Raw genomic sequence first — 21,289 nt, forward strand, 5'->3', positions numbered from 1 at the left:
ATCATCTATGAGTAGCCACTTAGCACCAGATCAAATGAAAAGAATACATGTTTAATGTTTATGCAGAATACTTGAGATTCCTCTGTAACTGGCATTTGTGACAGACCTTTAAAACATTCAGTCTCCTTTGAAGTTTACTTCTTTTATTCTGTTCTTTCCTGAAATATACAAAAAATGCAAACAAGCTCTTGAAATCCTTTTTTACATGTAGCTGCTGCTTTAATGGAAGCAAAGCTCCATCTGGTGGTAGAATTTGCTTTTGTGTTTGGACTTCTGCATGTGCACTGAGATCTATTCAGCAGGGAAACAAAATATGAATACACTTATGCAGACATTCAGATATGTAACACGTGTCACAAAAGTCGTAAAACCTGCTTGTATGTTATTTATTTAAAAATGGCATTCAACATTTGATTATTACAAATATTTTGTGATTTTCGGGCTATCAGTGATAACTAGAATTGTCTTTATGAAAATCACAAACCAATTCTTTGTTCTCACTTCCGAATCATATCAAGATTTTTAAAAGAATTTTATTTGGTTTGAAAACAAAGTTTATTTAGAGGACTCTGTGATTAGTATCAAATTTAAAAATGGAGAAATGTTTGAAAATATGAAGTCATAAGGTTGGCTAGTGTGATTCTATACTCAATGCATGAACATGTTTTTTCTCCCAAGCATGTGAGATTGTTATTATCTGTCCCCCTTTTATGTTGAGTGACATAATTTTGTAGGTTTTAGCTTTATAAAGACTAGAAAACTAGCCAGAGTCTACACACTAGAAATCTCCAACAGATTTAGTCCACAGATCTGTTTAGTCATATCTGAATTAAAGATATAAAAAAATGCAAGAAAAAAATTCCATTACAAAAATGCAGCTATCCAGAAGTGTGGGGCCTTTTTCTTGCAAGGCAAGTCAACTCAACCCGAGGAGTGTTACCCTTTTTAAGAAGCATATACACTAATTTTCCATGGGCCCCACTACTCCTTAATGTTCACATTGTGCCTCCTTTCTCTTCCTTGTCTGGTTTCTGTAGCCATTTACATTTAAAGGTACTGTAGTTCATTTATGATGCTAATCTGAGAAATTTGTTGTTTAGCAGAAGAAGAAAAAATGAAGAAAGGTGGGTCAAAACATGAAGTGTGCCAAACACAATATATAAAAAATGTTTCTGTATTTTACACAACACAAAAGTGCTGAAAAGATATACTTCAAGTGACATATTTAAGATAAAGGAAGATCTTTCCTAATTATCCAAAGTACAGATTTTAAAGGCTTGGTTTTTTTTTAAAATTTAACCCCCTAACTGTGAAACATTGAACATGTATTCTCTTCATTTTAAGTTCATTTGAGTTGTTTTAGGCATCATCAGATCCAAACACTTATTTGATAGAGAAAGCTGAACTATAGGTGGAGTGGTTTTGACAAGGACTCAGCTCCTCAGCTGAAAAGTTAGAGCTAAAATGCTAGAACTCATTTCTACCTTACATAGCAAGGAGAGAAGTCATGACTAAAGGACTGTTACCTAGAGTGTGGCAGGATGCAGAAGTTGGCAAACAAGAGACATGGGGAAAAGATCTAAAAATAATAGGTACAAGGTATCTAAACATATCCCACCCTGCCAAAATTCTCAGTCTTTGCACAAGTTATATAATTGAAAAACTGATATATTGACATATTCCAAAATAGCACAGGTGATTTTGCCCATGGCTTAGTACACGTAGAAAGTCCCCCGCCAATAGTGTTAGAGATAAAAGGATGACTTGGTTCAGGTACATGGATTTTCTGAGATAAAATAAGTGGAAGGAGTAAGGAAGGCAGTGTAGTTGTCTGTAGTGAGAGTAAAATGTAAGAGCTTAGACATTAGAATAATGAGAATTTATAAATATAAGTAAAATTATGTGTAGATCAAGTATCTTTACATAAATACATTGCAGAATATTCTCTCCAACCTAGACATGCTTTTCTTAAAATGAAAAGGAAATAGGAGTCAATACTTTTCTAGGTTTATTTTTGACATGGTGCTTAGAAAATAAAAGCCTATATTCAATTAGCCTTTCATGCCCCTGCAGGTGACATCTTTCAGAATGGAGAATGCATTTTAATTATCACTGTGTCACTCTCTTGCTTTTTCTTTTCTGGGATGCATGATTTTTGTTAGATTTTTTTTTTCTGTTGCTTTGAACAAAACTGTGGGACCTCTTTTTAACCTGGCAAGACAATGAGGTCTATAAAATAATCCATGAGAGTATGGCACCACAAGATCCTTTTGATTTCTACATGGTATCAGTGATGAACACATTGACTGTCAGGTACGTGTGGATGGATGAAACAATTTACATATTTAAGGGTTTTAGAAGGCAACCAAGGCTCCAGATTCATAGAGTCATATAAGTGGACCTCTCAGAATATGTCAGATTTGTAAGGAGAGGACCGGGGAGATCAACTGGAATTGTATTTAAATAATAACATCAGTTAGAAAAATCAAAAAACTGTGATACTCTAAAATACACATTTAGGGCTGGGGATGTGGCTCAAGCGGTAGCGCGCTCGCCTGGCATGCGTGCGGCCCGGGTTCGATCCTCAGCACCACATACCAACAAAGATGTTGTGTCCGCCGAGAACTAAAAAATAAATATTAAAAATTCTCTCTCTCTCTCTCTCTCTCTCTCTCTCTCTCTCTCTCTCTCTCTCTCCTCTCTCACTCTCTCTTTAAAAATAAAATAAAATACATATTTAAAGAGATCATTTCTATAGAAAAATCTAGGGTTGGTTTTCTTTCTGTTATCAACCCGTGAACAATTAATAATCATCTCTGCAGCTCTACCCAGTTGTTCTTATGGTCTTCTTTCACTTAACTAGAATACTTAGTTAAATAAAAATCTATTGAAGGGCTGGGCCCTAGGTTCAATCCTACTACTTAAAAACACACACACACATACATGCACACACACACAACAACAGCAACAACAACAAAACAAAAAACCTATTGAAGTTTCTAACATTAGATTTTTATTTCTCATAATGCTATTTTCTAGCAGCATAACCAACACTAATTTCACTCTTCAGCTTGGTGTTCACATCATTAAACAACCTTATACACAGTACTTGCTCAGTATGTGGGTGAATGAACCCATAAAAAATGCATTCATCTTTTTCAGTCTATTGGCTCCTTTTCTGGTTTCAACAAAAGAAGGTTCAGTTCTAACTCCACTGCTTGCTCAGCCTGTCTGAGTCTTCTCTAGTCCCCCAGACTGTAATTTCCCCAAGCTCAGGGAGATCCTAAAATCTAAGGATGAACTTTTTCCAGTGTTAGCCACTATATAATCTATGCTCATTCGAAGAAACCAAATTCATTTTCCATATAGAAATGAAATATAGTTGAGAAATGGTATGTTGTCTACAGTGTCAATTTCTAAGGGATTTGTTAAGGTTTATGTGTGATTTCCCCCCATTGTGGTTGGTATTTTATAGCCTACCTTTTGGCAACCTCATCTTTTCTTTTTATTTATTTATTTTTAAATTTTTGTATGTGTGTGGCAGGGAGGTGGATACTGGGACTGAAACCAGGAGCCCTCTACCACTGAGTTATATCCCTGGTCACTTTTTGATGTTTTCTTTTGAGTCAGAGTTTAGCTAAGTGGCCCAGGCTGGCCTTGAACAGGTGATCCTCCTGCCTTAGCCTCCTGAGGAATTCTAGGCATGTGTCCCTGAGCCTGACTCCCTTCCACTCTAATGATAGACATTTTTTAAGTCTCTAGTGCTATGATTCTTACGTTTCAGTGCCTCTACAGAAAATACACTGGGGATTTTGTGAAATGTTGCTTCCATGCAGCGCTACTAGAAATTCAGATTGATTAGACCTTGGATTACACATTTATAAAAATTGCAGGAAAACGTTGCAGGTTATATTCAAGGCTACACTTTGATCAAGATTATCTCAGATTGCTTGGTGTGCTTATATTGCTGTTTCTTTGTACAGACATGAATGCACGCCTAATCAATGCAATTTACAAAAAAAATCTGCCATCTAGTTGCCTCCTTTCCAATACATTTCCCCTGCCTCAGACCTGTCCCCCACAAAAAAACCTGTTTAATGATTTTACAAATATAGTCAAGCTTACAAAGAAACCAAGGCAGTAAAAATTTATTACAGAAATTTTCCTCCAAGGCTGTATCTCTTTGCTTTTGAAAAAGGTTAAGCTTTTTTCTGTTGGATAGAAGATCTTGGCTGGCCCTGGACAAGTACACATCTTTAGTGTCCCTTCCTCTTTCTCTCACATATACTCTCTTCCATCCTACATTGATGGTGCCCTGTCTGCCAAGATTTTCGCACCATTACACATCCTTTGGCCTGTCCTAAGTCACAGGGATCTACACACCTTTCCTGAGTACCTGTTCCCACCAAAGGACTTCTTTCAGCAACAGATAATCCAAAAGGCAAATCAATTTGTCACATGTCATAAGTGGGAATTCATAAATGGTGGTTAACCCAGGCATTCATCCGAGGCTTTCATCATCATCAACAGTAAGAACTTAGGGTCTACTCAGTTGTGGGCTCTGTGTGACTCAGATGTGGGCTCAAATTTCTCTTCTAAGTGGAAAGAGAATATGGTTTCTTTGAATACTAGGTTACTTGGTTGACTTACGTTTAGAGAACATATTGAAAAACATTTGTCTTTAAATTCTAGAACCACCTTGAGCTTGGGAAACTATAGCATAAGAAGCACAGGATAAACAGATCAGCTGAGAAAATTGACAAGAGATTTTTTTCTTTCTTTCTTTCTTTCTTTTCTTTTTCTTTTTTCCCAGTACTAAGTATTGAACCTAGAACCTTGGGTATAGCTAAGTAAGCATTCTATCTCTCCGAGTACATCCCCAGCCCTCTTTATTCTTTATTTTGAGAGAGTCCTGCTAAATTGCTCAGGCTAGCCTGAACTTGAGATTCTCCTGCCCCTGCCTCCTGAGTAGCAGGGATTACAGATGGGTTTCACTATGCTTAACCTGTAATACATTTTTATTAGCTATAGTCACCATGCTGTACAATAGGTCCTCAGATCTTATGAATCTTACAACTGCAAGTTTGTACCCTGGACTCATTCCCCACTCTCCTCACCACCCAACTACCTGGCAGCTACTAGAAATCACACTTCTACTCTGTGTTTATATATTCAATAGACTTTAGATTTCACATTTAAGTGAGATCATACAGTATTTGTCTTTTTACGTCTGGCTTATTTCACTTAGCAAGAATGTCCTCTGGGTTTATCCATGTTTTGGCAAATGTCAGACTTTCCTCTTTTTTTTTTTAAAGGCTGAATATTATTTCTCTCTCTGTACATTCACCATATTTTCATATTTTATTTGTCCACTCATCCATCCACAGACAATTAGATTACTTCCATGTCTTGGCTATTTTGAATTATGCTGTAATGAACTTGGGAGTACAGATAGCTCTTTGAGACAGGAATTTTATTTGCTTTGGATCTATACCCAGAAGTGGGATGGCTGGATTATGTGATAATTCTATTTTTGTTTTCTGGAGGAATCATCAATGTCGAGTCCATTTTGTGTTGCTATAGCACAGACTGGGTAATTTATTTTTAAAAATAAATTTATTTCTTACCTTTCTGCAGGCTGATAAATACAAGATCAAGGGGCTGGCATATGCCAAGGGACTTCTTGGTGCATCATCCCATTGTGAAGGACAAAGAAAGGGCAAGGGATAAACACACAACCTAAAGCCCTTTAATAATCAGCAGGAACCCATTCATGAGGGTAGAGCCCTTGTGATCTAAACACCTCACATTGGCCCTACTCCTTGAACTTATGTTGGGTACTAAATTTCCAACACATGCTTTTGGGGAACATAGTTAAACCATAGATGAATTTGAGATTCTGCAAAGCTGTGCTTTTCTTGTGACTAAATCCTGTTCCTTTGTGTTCATATCTTGCATTTCCCTTTGGTAAATACTTTGAGGTCATTTAGGTTCCACCCAGGGCTCCTCTGACACTATGAGCTAGCAAAACAAATAAGTTGAACCTGATCTCTCATTAATTATAAATTATGTAATTTCATACACAGAAATTATGTGGTTAAAATTAAAACAGATTTATTGGACCTATTTATCTGCACAAACTATTTGCTGTTAGGCACAAAACCGTGTTGAATTTGATAGGCAATTGTGCTATATAATGTCAAAGAAAATAACCATTTTATGTGTGTGATTTCATGGATTATTAGCAACACATACTTATTTTTTTACCCCAGCCCAAAATAGTGCATTTTTAAATAGCTTCTTAATGCTAATGTTTTTCACTCATTTAGTAGTTACTATTATGTTGAGTTACTTTCTAAATATACTGTAAGGATAGGCAAAGTGTACAAGGGATTAAGCCCTTCCCAGTTTCTGCAAATGGTCCAAGAAATGTATGTTAAAGAGTGGAATTTGAATTTGATATCATATCTCCAGTTAAAAACTGTAGCTTTCTTGAGGGAGTAAAACATGTGAAGAATGAGATGATTGACTGTAAAGTTCCTATACACACACACATTGACTAGAAAACCTGCAAAGACTCAATCCTTTCAGGATCATGAGAACCCTGAATTTCAAAATGCCAAGTGTGCAGGGAGGGAGGTTGCCAAAGTTGCCATTCAAAAAATGCCCACTAGAGGGAGAAGAGCATCATAAATATTTCCTTAATTTGTTGCTTTGCTTTTTGGTAAGCTAGCAGGAAAGTAACATTCAAGTGCAAATACCTAAAACTTATTTTATACTTTTTATAATATTTTTCTCATTACAATCTTAAATATTCTGATAAGCAATGAAAAATTGTTCTAAGAGAAATTAATATAGAGTGTATGATTAATATATTAATATTTGCATTTTTGTATGTAAAATGTTCAGAATTTAAATTCATTGTGTGGAAATAAAATACAGATCAATTATTTCAACCTAGTAGTGTAAAATGTCTTGGGATGTGAGTATTTTGTGGGTTCTCTGGTTTTATTGGCTGTAGCTATAATGAATATATTTACCTGTTAGTCTGTCACTTTCTGTTACAGTTTTCCCAGGCATTTAAGACAGAGTATTTCACTGGGCAAATGTTTTGGTTATATTGAAACAAAACCAAATGTTTAATTCTCAAAAAAAAATCTACCTACCTTAGGAAAAATAAAAATAGAATTTTTCAAGGGTGAAAACACAAGTTTTAGGATGGATGAATTTCAACACCCCACCCCAGTATTTCCACTAATATTTCATATATTTTTTCTGATTTTTGTAAATAATTTAGAATATGGGCAAATTCTGACATCAATTTTTAAGTTTTGATTTGTATTGGACTTTTATGTTTGACTATTTAGAGAAAAGCTAAAAGTAATTTATATATTTTGAAACATTGAATCATAAGATAGCATTTAAAATTTCTAAAAACTTCACAAAAAACTGAGGCATTAGCTCTTTATATGATAAAATACATTCAAATTTGAATTTATGTGATATTCCCCAAAGAAAAAAAAGAAGATATCTGGTTATTTCAAATTATTCTTAATGAAAAAAAAAAACACAATTTGACACTTAACTATTTGAAAATCATTTCTAATTCATTTTCTTTTTTTTTTTTTTTTTAGTTACCTAGTATTAGCACCAAGGTCCATAAGAAGTTTTTCTCCTACTCCTCCAAGTTTACTGAAAATTGTTCCTTCTATTTAAATAGAATATCTTCTTTCTTTTTTTCCATTGCAAGAAACACATTCACTTAGACACACAATTCTCCAAGTGATACGTCAGTGTGGAAAGATCTCAGTTACCTTGGTTTTACTTTGCCATTTAATAAGTGATTTGGGCCCGGCAGATCCTTGATCTGCTCTTCACTTCCTTTGCTACAGCTGCCTTTCCTTCCCTGATGATATTCTGACTTGTTCGGCTTCTGCATTTGTAAGTAAAACCATATTGCCAACGTACCTCAAAAGCCAGGCTTATTCGTTTGTATATTAATTTTACTCATATTTAGAAAAGTTCAGTGTGAAGTCAATATCTACTGGTTGTAAACAACCCAAAACACGTGAATTTTACTGAAGGATAAAAATTAAAAGATAAATATTTTTTTCTCTTTTTCTTAGACTGTGCGCTTCCTCTGTACAGTTTGAATCTTTCCTGATATTTCCTAGCATGTGCCATCCTGTATATATACATACTATTATACATGCATATCCCCCCCCTTTTTTAAAACAAAAGTGGAGTTGTGTGACTTTCCTTTTCTACTAACAATATATTTTTAAGAAGCTCTGTGCCAGTACTTACAGAGTTGATTCATTTGTTAGAGTTGCACAAGACCTCACATTTTGTAGAGACCCGTCTTCTACTGACAGACATTTAAATTGTTTCCGGCATTCATTATTTCAAGCAGTGCTGCAATGCAGAAACTTGAATGAATATCTTTGGAATCTTGTGCATTTCCTACGTTTTTATAAATAAAATCCTATAGGTACTGAAAACACAGCTGGCTTGTCATTATTTTTTATTCATGGTCTGCCTATTTCCACAAAGTTTCTTACATGTTTGTGCTTTAGGTTGTTCATGTCTCTGAAAGATATGTATTTTTGTCAACAAAACATGTTGGTGGCGGATAATCAGATTTCAAAACCAGAAGTGCTATTTGAGTCCCTCTATACTTATAGAAAGTGAAAGGGAATCATTTGTCTCGCTAACTCAGGTGGAAACTCTTATTGAAAAGATTGGAGGGAAAAAAAATTACTTCACTGGGTTACCAGAATCATTGTGACTTTAAATCCGTTTGATTAAATATGAGATCAACTATTAGATATTGATATTTTTGTTAATTAAATGTCAGTCTGTGAGTGGTTAAGTAAAACTGTAATGGGCATAAACTCTGGATTTTGTAATAATTAAAAGCACCAAACTAGGTGTAGACAAAAATAACATGAATATATTGTTGGAATGTTTGTTGACCGATTTAGAGTAATAAACAGAATGAATCAAAATCTTTATAAATCAATAAATTAATTATTTATAAACTAAAGCACTTTACATTAAAATACACACAAAACACTACACATTATGCATGAATTTATGAAATTCAAGAATACCAGGCACATCAGTGCAGTTCTAGAGAGAAACGTGGATGGGATTGAGGACTACCCTCAAAAGATGGCAGAAAATAAAGAATAAGTGTTTAGATGCTGCTCTCAGGCATTTTGGGATACTGAGATGTCTTTTTATAGCAGTGAGTGGCTCATTTCCTAAAAATACTTTCTAAGTTGTCTTGGTTTTAGATTTTTTTTTAATTTCAAGTTTACATCTGTTAACATGTGTAGAAAAGACCAAAAATAAAATTTCTCAAAAATAATTGGAATTTGAATCTGCTTACACTTCTATGGTAATTAATGATGGTATGTTTTAGAGACAACTGTAGTTGGGTGTTTGTTGTATTCTGGATCCATCAGGACATGTTCAAATGATAGTTTCTGTAAAGATGAGAGGTGTGGGATGGTGTTTAGGCTTTCTTATGACATGACCTCAAGGACACAAGAACAGCCCAGGTAACTGTTTGAACCTCCCATTCAGGTGCATTCCAAGAGCTGGGAACTGAGCCTGGGAGTGGGTAGAAATGTCCAACTGCAAGCATATTGGAACCTAACATATTAAACAGGTTTATTCATTCCTACCCCCCCCCCACCATCAGTTCCCCTCAAAGAGTCTCTATGGGTTAAGAACATAGACTTTTCTGCAAGTCCTTATGTATTTTAATGCCAGTTCCTACATTTACTAATATGATGATGTTTAGAAAATTACTTCTCTGTGGCTCATTTTCCTCATTTATAATCTCATAGCATCATGTTGAAGGCCCAGAGTCAAGGTTAGCTAAAGAAGACTGTATCTGAGTGAATGATGACAAACCAACAGGTAACTCTCACAGAGCTCTTACTATGTCCAGGCATAGTTAGGAGTACTTTTCACATGATTTTTCAATCTTCAAATGTAGGAACTGGCATTGAAATACAGGACTCTTTGAGGGGAACTGACAGTGGGGGGGTAGGGTGAATATAACCTGTTTAATATGTTGGGTTCCAGTATGCTTGCAGACACTGCAGGATTGACTTTAATGTTCTGCAGTGAAAGCCTGGAAGGATGTAAATGGTAGGTCAGGGAGAAGGAGTTGGGAGAAATCCCTGGAGGTGCCCTTCTGTGGAGGCTGGAGTTCTGAGGGTCCTTTCCTCTATTTATATAACCCTGAGGCTTCAGTCTACTTCATTACCATTGCCATAGAGAGGATTCCAGAGCAAGAAGGTTGGCAGAACAAGGCAGCATTCTTGAAACGTGATACTCTTTGTTTTGGTGAAGTTGGCAGGCCTTTCTGAATCTCCTTTCTGGATGAATAAAAACCCCAAACATCAAGAGCCGGATGTTTGAATGTTTTTAAACCTTGTAATTTTGTAAAAATGTCTGTTCCTGGCCCCTTCTCCACACTTTCCCCTGGCTGACTGTCATGATGTTCTTCATCTCTGTTGACTTTTGAATGAAGAAAGTGTAATTTGAGTTTGTTTTCGCAGCAAGGTGGTAGCAAAGGATATTTATGGTGTTGAAGAATTTCAGTTTTCTCTCAGACACATAGGATGTGCAGTATATTTAAAATCCCACTCTCCAGGATATCTCCCTTCTGCTGAGATAATAAAATTGATCAGATGTTTTAAGGTTAAATAAACTGCTGTAATAATCTGGCAGCTGCCTGCTGGTTGTGGTTTTCGAAAGCAATTACTCACTCTGGAGTCAACTTTGAACTCCACATTTTAATTGAAAAAGCTAATTGTAGGTTATTGCTCCTGATTTAGTATTTGATTTTGTAGATTAGGAAGTAAAAGCACTTGGGGGTGGGGGGCACAGAGAAAGTATGCAGAAGTGTTGCTGAGCTCAAATTCCTGTTTATATGAGTTTTTTCACCCATGGAGACATTGTATGATCACTGGAGAAAATGCGCTTGTACCAACAAACCTGTGGGCATCAGTATGAGGCTGGCCTACAAAATCCTTATTTTGGGCTTATTTTTTTTTCCTCCTCACCCCACCCTATCTCTGTGGAGCTGGTGGAGAGACAGAGAGAGAGGTTATGTGGATATTGGTTTCTTTGATTCAAATCTGAAATTTCAGGTAAGAATTTTCAGGAATAGTGAAGGACTACATTATATGTCTGATTGAGAGTCTATTTAAATCTTGGAGATGCTAATGGTAGAGATTCACTTTCACTAGGCATATCTCACAGTTTTACTAAAATTCGGCAAGATATAGGGGTGTTAATATGGCTATGTGAAAGAACAAATCAAGCCTCCTTTGGAATCATTAAAATTCTTAATAATGATTAAAAAACAATTACACACAAATTTTCCATCTGGAACACTTGGTAGCATCCTTAAAATGGTCAGAAAATAATTGTTAGAATTGATCTGAGAAATTTGAGAATTTGTTTTTCTGCAGATTTGTTCCTATCTGAGAGCTAAGTACTTTCAGGTTTATTCTGCACAGATGGTACTGTGCATTTTGAAGATATATGTTCTCTGCATTTAAAACATGCATATGGGTTTGTATGTGGCTTCTTGGAACTTTATGCCCAAAGCTCAATTGGCAAACTGTAGTGGGAATTTCCTGTGAATCAGATAAAATATTGGTAGTCTAAAGTAGAGGTGAGATGAAAGGTATGAATATGTGAATCCATTAATTTTACAAGACGTTTTAACATAATAGTTAATGTATCATTTGGAATTTTATTTTTGGATTTTTTAATGGAATGCAGATTTGGCTGATCACAGTTCTGTTGATATTTTCATTGACCTCGTAAATATAAGTTAATCTCTGAGCATCAGCTTTCTGATCTGTGAAAATAAGATAAATATTCTTCCCACACACTTTGTGCTTAAAACTCCTCTATTGAAACAATAAACAGGGTCGTAATATATGACTTTGAGTATTGCTCCAGAATCCAATGTTCTCTTTATCAACAACAAAGAGCAGCTGACATTTTTTTGGCATCTCAGTTTCAAATTTGAAGATATTATAGTTAATAAAAAAAGAAACATCTGTGTTGGTATATTATGAGAATTATTCTGAAATATGGATATCAGAGAAAATATCAGCTTCCTGCTACATGATTTCCAAGAGTCATTTTTGTGATCCCAATATTCATAGAGGTCCTCAAGTAACAATGACTCATAAGCAAGGACAGGAAGAGACCTTATAGATGTGAAGACTTCAGTTAAAAATATTTAGTTCTACTTAAATATTTCAACATGTAATTTATTTATTTATCCTTTTTACTCATGGGTATCTTTTTGAAAAAATAGATTGGTTTAGAAAATAAAAAAAATAAATGACCACTGTGGTGAGATTAAAGAATTTACTTCCCCGCTATGGGAATAAAAAAAGAAAAAAGAAAAAAAATCAGAATTTTAAGATAATATTAGTAGCAGATTGTAGAGGCAATGGGCTAGCACTTTTCTGATAACAAATTTTAAGACTTGAAGAAAATAAGAATATTTAGCTATACAATGCTTTTTAAAGATATTCTATGAAATAATTGAGGTAAATAAGATTTTCCCCTTTGAATGTCTTAAAGTATAGGAAAGATATATTTCAAATGGCAACTCTAGAGTCTGTATTTCAAAACCCCAAAAATACTTCTGTCATGCTGGCATAGTAGACAATTCAGAATACTGGCTCAGAAAAACAAGATGGAATCACATCTCAGGCAACCGCTTGCTTTTGACTTTGGGCAAAGTACAAAATTCTGATAAATCTCAGTTTTATAATCTGTAAATTCAGGGATAACAACAACAACAACAACAACAACAACAATAATAATAATAATAACAATAATACTTACTGAACTATGGTGAAGATTAAATGAGTTACAATTAACCAGGATAAGATAGATTTCTTTCACATAGTGCTATGATTCTTTTAGAAAACATCTGTGTTTTTATAAGTAATAATAACTTGAGAATCCTCAAAATTGTTACAAAGAAACTATATAAATCAAAACACAAAGTCACATTTAACTTGAAATATAAGGCTTCTGTTTTCAGAAAAGTTAAGAACAATAATTATATTAATGTATAACTTTATATTTAGTTTTATGGATAGAATTTTCTTTAGTTGTCTAAGCTTCTAGGAGAAAAAAAAGGGGAAAGTTGAGAAGAAAGTAGTTTTAGGAATTCTTGCACTCCATTAACAGACATATACCATTATGATCAAATCATTAGAAAAGGAAAATATAGGCAAGAATAATTTTTTGTCTTGAGGTAACTTCTTATTTCTACATGAAATATTTTGATTTTAGACTGCATTAGTGGAAAACTTGTCCCCCTTCAAGAACAGTGAAAGGATTAGAATTATACTTCATATAAATGGAAATTTTATGACTACTAATGGCTATAGGGGTTTTGTGACAGTTAAAGCCCATACTCTACTAGTACTTTTTCTTTTCTCTATTTTGGCATACAGGCATTCCAATGTCTCACCATCAGTTTCCTAATGCTACCTGAATTTCACTGCATTAAAAAGACAAGTGTGTGTGTGTGTGTGTGTGTGTGTGTGTGTGTGTATGTTCCTTGAGAAATCTCACAGAATAGCTTGCAGGTCAACAGCTACTACTACCTGAGATGGGATCAGGTTCACTGAGCGAGCTAGCCAAAGCAGAGGCAGGATTCTTGGTGTCTCCAGTTACTGGGTCCATCTGCTCTCAGCTTTGGTGGAGGTTTAATTGTGAAGACTGAATTTTACTTTGCAGACGTCCACTTGAATCTTATTGAGATAATTTGCTTGCACAGAAACTCTGGCTACTGCTCAGGTGAAACAGCTTTCTTTCCATAAGGTTTCACTTTACGGGAGGTGAGATCCAAGAATTGCTTTTTAATGGGAGAAGAAGGATTTCTCCAAGGCGACTTGCTAGGATTTCTCCAAGGCGACTTGCTAGGATTTCTTTGTTCAATCTACTTTCTTTCATTTCAAGTCGATTGAGGGACATCAGATAGGATTCTTGTTTCACCCTGCATGCTTCTTGTCAGCCTTCTTGCCTTTCACAGCCTGACTACACAGGGACATTTACAACCTTCCATCGGAGCCTGCCAGACTTAGGTGTTGTGCGCCATACCTCCAGGGATCATTACCATATGGTATTTTAGGAGAGGACACAGTTCATTTCAATGCAATTCAAATGAGCAGATTTCTTTTCTTTATTACACCATTGCATTTGGCGGCAATCCACCAGAGGCAGAATCTAACTCTCAAAGGAATGCTCTGCCCACTCTGTCCATTTAACAGGACATTTGGCTCAAAAATCTAGTCGGTTGATCACACATGTGCAACAGATGTGTGAGCATGCGTAGCGAAAATAAAAAATAAAAAATCCCAGCAGTGTACTGTGGGAAATGTAGCAGAACTACTGGAAAACAGGACACAAAAGAAGTCTGGTACTAAAACTTTGATTTTTGTCCTTGGAAGGCATTTTTCTTATTAATGTTTTCCTCCTTTCTTAGGAGGAAAAGGTATGGGCTTCCATTATTATTTTGCAGTGATTATTCTTGTAACACTGGAGCGGAATCTTTGTTCATTTTTCACAGACCTCATTTTATAAAGATTTAATTCTAAATATTTGGACCAGACCTTCTTGGGGCCCTGGTTCTCAGGAACTGGGCGTTGGCATAGTTCCACTGAAAAAACCACCCATTTACAAGAGAGGACATCAGAAATATACATCCTTTCATCCCTGCCCCACAGGCTTACACGGAAAGAGAGCACCAGCTGTTTTTCTCGTGGTGAATAAGGGTTACTTGGGGAAATCTCTCTTCCTGTTTTTATATGGACAACTAAATTGTTGCATAGCCAGTTAATTTTGGTTAGGTCAACAGCACAAGGTTAATTATTGGAACCTTCCTCTTTTGCCTGTGTAAGATTAATAGGAACCAAAAAGAGAAAATGAAATATAGTGACTTATTCTAGAAGTGCTATTTATTTGGGAAGTTTTTCATTTTGTTTTTATTATATTTGAAAAGATTTTACACTTACTCATCTTTGTCTTCTAGGAAATAGTGGAAGAAGATTTTGAAAAACGAAGTGATGTGAACTTAATCAGAAAAGATTTTATGTTAACTGTTTGAAAAAATATATCACTCTTATTTTATAATGGAAACATTGTAAAAGCTAGAACATTGACTAACCATAACTTTGAAATTATTTTTTCTGCTTTCTGATGTACTTCAATTTGGCTAGAATATTTTTAGACCTTTTTAAAAACTGTGATACTACATTCTTTTTCTAACCTTGGATTTAACTAACACATCAAAAAGCACATAGACTGATGTCTGTCAATGTATTATAACATATTTTTATCCAGCTGCATGTTATTATATAACCTCAGAATAAAGCAACCATATCACTGTTGATATATTCCACTTCTGTCCTTTGGATTTGATCAGCATTACATATGGAAGTAGAAACCCACCCTGTATTGTTATAAGGATGGTTTTTCATTCATATCCTTGTTGCTCTTAATAAATATCCCAAAGAAAAATATTCTGCAGCAGCCACTCATAAAGAAGCAGAAAATGGCAAAACCACAGCATAGAAGGAAACCTATGTGAAAACAGTGGTTGTGTCTTCCTGGATACAAAAAACAAATAGAGCTTTTGAAAGAGCTTGCCAATATATGCCTGCCAAATAAAATATTGTTTTATGAAGTCAGGAAAAAACTAATTTTAAAGGTTATTGTAGGTTATTTGTGGTCACTTCTGGTGTGCATGCAGCATGATGTCATCCTGAACTCTTCTCTATTTATACTTCAGTCTTAGAGGGCTTTTGTCTAAGGCTTGATCTTAGCTACTAGAGGCACCTAAAATACTCTTATTCAATACTCATAAAAATCTAGACTGAAAAAAAAATTAGAGTAGATGGAAAAAGTCCCAGCCAAGTCCAGGCAAGAAATCATTCAAGCAGATCCATCTTCTGAAATCATACCTACACTGTAGACATCTTCTCGGGACATATTTGCCGGAGAACTTCTCAAATGACTGGAAAGCAGCCATGTGTCCAAATGGCTCTACTGGAAAATTATTGCCCTTTGAGTGGGGGTAGATGGGACCCCTGCCAGAGACATCTCATCGGAGGGAGGGGAGCAAGAGACTCCTTGTGCAGTCCAATTTCTTTCTCCTCTACGTGGCCCGTTCCTCCCAGGTATCTTTCAATATGCTTACGTGATATCTCACAGCAAATTCTCTTCATCGTTGTACTGGGGCCAATTTTCTTTTTCCTTTGTGGGATTTTTTTAGGGGGGAAGGGCTTGGAAAACCCCTCTTTTTCAAGGTAGTCCTAAGTGAAATAGGAAATGACAAATAATCCTTGGATGAATCAGACTAGAAGGCCAGTGAGGTGCAAACAATTACACAGTGGAAGTTGAGGAATCACTTGAGCAGAAAAACAGCACAGTATTTAGATATTAGGACGAGCATGTAGTTTTACTGAAAAATGAAATAATGCATATTTATAGTGGAAAAAAATAATGTAATAAAAGTCACATTCAGATACCAAGCTGACATCATCTGTATCATCTTTAAATTTATTCATTCAAAAAATGTTTTGAGAGCACCTCAGTGTGTCAGTCATATCGGTATTGATACGTCACAGAACACAGTGGAAGGCACCAGTACTATGGAGAAAAAATAAAACATGGAAGAAAATGATGGAGAGCTGGAGTGGTGGAGTTGTAATTTTTGATTTGGTGATCTGGTGGCACCTCACCAAGAAAGTGACATTTGAGCAATGCATGAAGATGTGGAAAGAGGGACCATATTGCTATCTTCACTGAGCAGTGTGGGCAGAAAAATAAGTAAGTAAAAGAGTCCTGAGCCAAAAGGACATGTGATATGTAGAAGGAATGGCATGTTGTCCAGTGAGAGTAGTGTGTTTTTGGACAAATTAACCTCAAATGCACAGGTGTGCAAGTATACCTCCATACATGCAGGCCCTTCACAGTACCTAAGATTTGGAGCAAATATTTAAGTTTTTGAAAATCTGTTCTTTGCATGAGAATGGAGAGTTTCAGCAAATCCAGTGAGCTGAAAGATAATGTTTAAAAATTTGTTCTTTTTAGATGTACATGACAGTAGAGTGTATTTTGACATACATTCAGGCAGTATAACTTATTCTAATCAGGATCTCATTCTTATGGTCGTACATGATGTAGAGTTTTATTGTGAAAGATAATTTTGAAGTCACTACCCTAAGTCAGCAATTGTCAGGTTAGTGATTATATTGCGTGAATTCTCTACAGGATATTAAGCACTCCAAACCTATAAGTAAGTTTTATCATGAGATTGGCAAGGATTCCTTACTGGTCCATTCTTTTTTTGGGAAACATAGCCTATAAAATTATTTCCTCATTTCTCTTTGCATGGCTTTTTAAAGTGATGTGAAACACAAGATTCATTCTGCTCTGATAAACTGAAGCTGTACAGAGTAACAGGATTAAGACAGGATACAGGAATATGTGGTGAGTCAATAAATGAGATAAATAAAAATCAAAACTGGGATATCAGTCACCCCCTTATTACAGTTCTTTACTACACAGAATGCCTGTTCATTGACTAATTTTAGAAAGATGTGATTTTGGGTTTTCATGTTTCTGGGTTGTTCTTGTAGTCATCTCTTGAAAAGCAAGGAAAGGGATTTAAAATTAACTTTTGGAAAACAAGATCGGAACTCTCCATTTTTCCTCTTTTAGTTGGAGAAGTAAGAGGATACATTTCAACCCCTTGGTGAAATTATACAGTCTCCTTGACGGCATCTGGTATCTGGAGAGTTAGGTAGCAAACTGCTCAATGAACTGAGTTCCCCTGCATCAGAAACATCGGAAGGACACAAATTTGCAATTTGTCAATCCAGCTTCTACATGAAGAGAAGAAAAAGAGTGCTTTGTCTTCTAAGATTTTCTTCAGTCTCAAAGTCTGAAAGAAAAGCCAAACTAAGTACACTTCATGCAAGGTTATTGGGGACAGTATGCGATTGATTCCCCAACGGGAGTCAGATCTTGGCTGACTGGTCCTACCTCACTGCAAGGATCATTGAATGAGCCTCAGATAACACTGCTGTGGTTCTTTGGGTGTGTTCAAATTAAGGCGCAGTGCTACTTAGAGGCTGAGCCATCATCTGCACAGCCCTGAGTGATCTCTAAATTTCAGTTGGGCTCTGGCTACAAATTAGCTTCAATGATTCCAAGAACTGTTGGTTGCCTCTTTTTGTTCCTTTTGCATTACTGACACTGAAAACTCTGCTTGCTGAGAGTGATGAGCATACAATATTTTACAAGTTATTTTAAAATTTTTTCTCTAGCTCAAGTCTGAGATGTATTTAGGTTCTTTTCATGCAAAGGAAGATAGGTATCATTATATACCATGAAATGGGAGGGCATATCTTGACAGAGGAGTAAAAATAACATAAGTAGAGGATACAAAATGTAGCATTCACCATTTACTTGAAGGATAAGTCTGTAAGGCATGTTATTTTGGTGTCATGTTATTGACTTATCTGTTCCTTTTAGATAAAAGTGCTTTATTCAAACAGGAAAAAAATTGACAGTACAGGAGGACATAAAATGAAACACAGGAGTTCTTTGACTTACATATTTTTCTATCTGCAGTCCTATTCCAAATAGGCAGCTGCTTATAATTTTAAATTTTTTATTCTACTTTTATACTACTCCAAATAATAGTTTAACATTTTTTAAAAATATAAAATTTTAACTTTTAACTATAGAGTTTCTTTCTTTCTTTCTTTTTTTTTTTTTTTGGAGTTTTGAATCTTCCAATATAACCAATGGTGCTATATATTATTCATACTGCCATGGACATTTTTGTCCCATTACTATTCTGAAAATCAGATAATTACAGCATTTTTTTTCTTTTCTCGGTTATACTAATAACTTAAAAAAGAAACCCAACTAGACACTTCTTTCTAATTTTATCAAATACAATTTCTTTTTTAAAAATATAAAATTTTAACTTTTAACTATAGAGTTTCTTTCTTTCTTTCTTTCTTTCTTTCTTTCTTTCTTTCTTTCTTTCTTTCTTTCTTTCTTTTTTTTTTTTGGAGTTTTGAATCTTCCAATATAACCAATGGTGCTATATATTATTCATACTGCCATGGACATTTTTGTCCCATTACTATTCTGAAAATCAGATAATTACAGCATTTTTTTTCTTTTCTCAGTTATACTAATAACTTAAAAAAGAAACCCAACTAGACACTTCTTTCTAATTTTATCAAATACAATTTCTTGTCATTCTGAGTTATAAAAAATATAATTATTCAGACCCCTCTCTCCCCTTTCTGTTTTCCCTGCATCATTCTGTGTTTATTTGTACCTTCATTTTTACATTTTCAAGATTGGTAAGATTTGCATTTTGTGCTAGAAACATAATTTTGTTCCCTGACTTGATTGATAGCATAATCCTCAAAGTTTAAATACTTGCGTGATAGTATTTTTATAAATAATAATTACACAAAGCCAAAAATTATGCTGGACATATTCATGCAAGATTAACTGGGGCCAAGTGATTGACTCATTTAATTCTAAAAGGGTCAATTGTCACAACCTCTGTGTCACTTGGAAAAAAATAACTCCTCAACAATGTAAAAAGGATTATCTTTTCTTCATTTTAGCAAAAGCTTCAGATTTCCGTTTTGCTTGCCTATTATTTTTCTGTGTTTTTCATATTTTCTAAAGATTATGCTAATGTTTTCTTCATTAAGATATATTTATGACATATTATTATTTCATCTGCTTATTGATTTTTCTTACCAATTACATGTTTACATCTTTATTTTAGAAAGACTTCTAAGAACATAGAATTGAATTAATTATAATTCTTGGTTAATGACTCCTGTTATCATTGGCCATGAATTAATACATTTATTTATTGATATTATAATTGAACCTCACCATTATAACCAAAATTAATCACACTTATGTGTTTTGTTTGTTTTGAATTTTATAAACAGGTTATTATGCAGTGTATCATCTTTTGAGACTAGCTGTTTTTCTCAACATTATGTCTCAAACATTCATTCTATGTGGGCAGGTGTGACTTTTTTTTTTTGCTACAGTATGTTTCTCTCTTGTATGAGTATACTATAATTTGTCATCTTGGTTATATATGTTTAATATTTCTATTAGTTCATATTATAGAGCAATGAAAAGAATGTTATATGTATGTTTTACAGTTTATACATGTAAGAGTTAACTTGCATCTGCTCTTATGGTAAAAGTGTTAAGGTATAGAGTTTATGTTACCCAATTTAAAAAGATAATATATGAATACAGTTTAGTAGAACCAAAAACTACTTCCACCAGTAATGCACAAAAGATAATATTGAATGCAAATTCTCCATTGCTTGGTATTCAATGACTTCTTAATTTCTGTCATTTGAATGGGCTAAATAATGAAATAATTGCTTGACTTGCTTATACATCAAATTTTTTTGATAGTGTTTTAACAATGGGGGCTTTGTTTAAATTATATAGAAAACAGCCACTATTAATTTCAAGAAAACAAACTGATAAGTTTGTAAACATGGACGTAGTCATGCAATCACCACTGCATCAAGATATAGATAAGTCTTGCTCTCCAAAAATTCTCTTCCCTAAGGTTGCTTTGTTACTGACTCTTGCCTCTATCCAGTCCTGGAAAAATACTGATCTTCTTTCTATTACTACAGCTTTATCTTCTAAAATAGCAAGTGAATGAAATCATCACATAAATAGACTTCTACAAGCTTCTTTCATTTAGCATCATGCAAACACATTTTTGCATATATTAGCAGTTTGTTGCTGAGGAGAATTCCAGTGTATAAGTAAAACATAATTTGTTATGTATTGGGTGGTCAGTTGATACTGACCTACAAGTGTCCTGTAAGTAAAGTTGCTAAGAACATTTGCTTATAAATCTTTTTAGGGACATACCTTTTTATTTCTTTTGAGTATGTTGCAAGAAGTGGAATGTCTGAGTAATTTGCTCTTGTTTAACTTTAGCACATAGTACCACGCTGTTTTCCTAAGTGATTGTACCATTTCACATTTCCACCAGCAATGTATGAGAGTCTCAGTTGCTTCTTATCCTCACAAATCCTTTGTAAGTTTAACCATTCTAGAGGGTATATATAGTGGTATTTTATTGCATGTATTTTTTTTGTGTGTGTGAAGTATTTAAGTTTTTTTCTTATTT

General features: G+C 34.7%; 2 long non-coding RNA genes across 3 annotated transcripts in view; one reads left to right on the forward strand and one right to left on the reverse strand.

Moving 5' to 3' along the window:
- Window positions 1–13,744, reverse strand: LOC308644977. Its single transcript, XR_014021129.1, has 3 exons — window positions 13,671–13,744; window positions 8,308–8,415; window positions 1–158 (listed from the first exon to the last, which is right to left on the reverse strand). It is a non-coding gene; the product is annotated as an uncharacterized lncRNA (long non-coding RNA).
- The window catches only part of LOC308644976, a 22,212-nt gene continuing 8,730 nt past the window's right edge, over window positions 7,808–21,289 (forward strand). For both annotated transcript variants that reach the window (XR_014021127.1, XR_014021128.1), the window contains exon 1: window positions 7,808–7,941. This is a non-coding gene — a long non-coding RNA (uncharacterized lncRNA). The remainder of the gene's footprint in view (window positions 7,942–21,289) is intronic.

Source organism: Spermophilus citellus, assembly GCF_964194105.1.
Source record: "Spermophilus citellus genome assembly, chromosome: 3".
In the NCBI taxonomy this organism is placed as follows: domain Eukaryota; kingdom Metazoa; phylum Chordata; class Mammalia; order Rodentia; family Sciuridae; genus Spermophilus; species Spermophilus citellus.